The 2500-nt window shown below is 46.8% G+C and overlaps 1 pseudogene; it reads right to left on the bottom strand.

The window, feature by feature from the left end:
• Positions 1-818, bottom strand: part of LOC107865207 — an 8264-nt pseudogene extending 7446 nt beyond the window's left edge.
• Between the last annotated feature and the right edge of the window lie 1682 nt (positions 819-2500).

Genomic DNA, 2500 nt, shown 5'->3' with positions numbered 1-2500 from the left:
CCAACTCAACACCTTTTGAGTGAGATTTTTAGAAGAGTTGCTCTTTGGAGAGCACAGTACGACAAAAGTTGTAAGCTGTGTTAGGGGGGGGGGGAGTTATTATCTATCGTTGGCCTCTATGGTAGAATCAGTTGGGGGACCTGAGAGGTGGTGGTTTACCCTGCGGTGGATGTCAGCAGTTCGAGTCTACTTATCTCTAACTCTTAAACTTAGCTGATACAAAGCTTTATGAGTTTTATCATTCATGGACGTTGATAAGATCCATCCATTTAGAAGTACCTTAGGATGGCATAGACTTAAAAGTGAAAGGAAAGGTTCAAATGAGGAAAGGCTTACGGTAGATACCTAGGCACCCAGAGATGAGAAAGGGCATAGTAATCGACGAAATACTTTGGGGAGTTAAAAATAAGCATAGACCCGGAGATTCCCGAATAGGGTAACCATTTGAACTGCTACTGAATCCATAGGCAGGCAAAAGACAACCTGGCTAATTGAAACATCTTAGTAGCCAGAGGAAAACAAAGCAAAAATGATTCCCGTAGTAGCAGTGAGCGAAATGGGAGGAGCCTAAATCGTGAAAATGAGGTAGTAGGATAGCAATACAAATGTCGTGCTTCTAGGCGAAGCAAACTGAATGTTACAACCTAGATGGCAAAAGTCCAGTAGCCGAAAGCATCACTAACTTACGCTCTGACCTGAATAGCATAAGGCATGTAGAATCCCGTGTGAATCAGCAAGGACCACCTTGCAAAGCTAAATACTACTGGGTGACCGATAGCAAAGTAATACCGTGAGGGAAGGGTGAAAAGAACCCCCATCAGTGAGTGAAATATAACATGAAACTGTAAGCTCCTAAGCAGTGGGAGGAGCCAAGGCTCTGACCGCGTGCCTGTTGTAGAATGAGCCAGTGACTCATAGGCAATATCTTGGTTAAGGGAACCCACCAGAGCCGTAGCAAAAGTGAGTCTTCATAGGGTAATTGTCACTTCTTATGGACCCAAAACTGGGTGATCTATCCATGACCAAGATGAATCTTGGGTGAAACTAAGTGGAGGTCCGAACTAATCGATGTTGAAGAATCAGCGGATGAGTTGTGGTTAGGGGTGAAATGCCACTCGAACCCAGAGCTAGCTGGTTCTCCCCGAAATGCATTGAGGCGCAGCAGTTGACTGGACATCTAAGGGTAAAGAGCTATTTTGGTATGGGCCGCAAGAGAGGTACCAAATTGAGGCAAACTCTGAATACTAAGTATGGCCTTAAAATTAAAAAAGAGGGGTCAAAGTCGGCTAGTGAGATGATGGGGGATAAGCTTCATTGTCGAGAGGTAAACAACCTGGATCACTAGCTAAGGCCCCTAAATGGCTGCTCAGTGATAAAGGAGGTAGGGCTGTGGAGACAGCTAGGAGCTTTACCTAGAAGCAGTCATCCTTGAAAGAGTGCGTAATAGCTCACTGATTGAGCGCTCTTGCGCCAAAGATGAACGGGGTTAAGCGATCTGCCAAAGCTGTAGGGTGTAAAAATACATCGGTAGGGAAGCATTCCGCCTTAGAGAAAAGCCTCCACGCGAGCGTTGGTGGATGAAGCGGAAGAGAGAATTTCGGCTTGAGTAATACAAACATTGGTGAGAATCCAATGCCCCAACATCCTAAGATTTCCTCCGCAAGGTTCATCCATGGAGGGTGAGTTAGGGCCTAAGATCTGGCCAAAAGGCGTAGTCGATGGAAAATAGGTAAATATTCCTGTACTACCCCTTGTTGGTCCCGAGGGACAAAGGAGGCTAGGTTAGCCGAAAGATGGTTATCAGCTCAAGAACGTAAGGTGTCCCTGCCCTTTCTTCAGGGTAAGAAAGGCCAGAGAAAATGCCTTGAGCCAATGTTCGAATACCGGGAGCTACGACGCTGAAGTAACCCATGCCATACTCCTACGAAAAGCTCGAACGACTTTGAGCAAGAGGGTACCTATACCCAAAATCGAAACAGGTGGGTAAGTAGAGAATACCTAGGGGCGCGAGACAACTCTCTCTAAGGAACTCGGCAAAATAGCCCCATAACTTTGCGAGAAGAGGTTCCTCTTCACATCACAAAGGGGTCGCAGTGACCAGGACCGGGAAACTATTTACCAAAAGCACAGGTCTCCACAAAGTCGTAAGACCATGTATGGGGCCTGACGCCTGCCCAGTGCTGGAAGGTCAAGGAAGTTGGTGACCTAATGATAGGGGAGCCAGAAATTGAAGCCTCGGTGAATGGCGGCCGTAACTATAACGGTCCTACGAGAGCAAAATTCCTTGTCGGGTAAGTTCTGACCCGCACGAAAGGCATAACGATCTGGGCATTGTATCGGAGAGAGGCTCGGTGAAATAAACATGTCTATGAAGATGCAGACTACCTGCACCTGGAAAGAAAGACCCTATGAAGTTTCACTATTCCCTGGGATTGGCTTTGGGCCTTTACTATGCAGCTTAGGTGGAAGGCTAAGAAGGCCTTCTTCCGAAGGGCCGATC

The sequence above is a fragment of the Capsicum annuum genome, chromosome 3, assembly GCF_002878395.1.
Source record: "Capsicum annuum cultivar UCD-10X-F1 chromosome 3, UCD10Xv1.1, whole genome shotgun sequence".
In the NCBI taxonomy this organism is placed as follows: Eukaryota; Viridiplantae; Streptophyta; class Magnoliopsida; order Solanales; family Solanaceae; genus Capsicum; species Capsicum annuum.
This window is presented reverse-complemented; position numbering and strand designations above follow the sequence as displayed.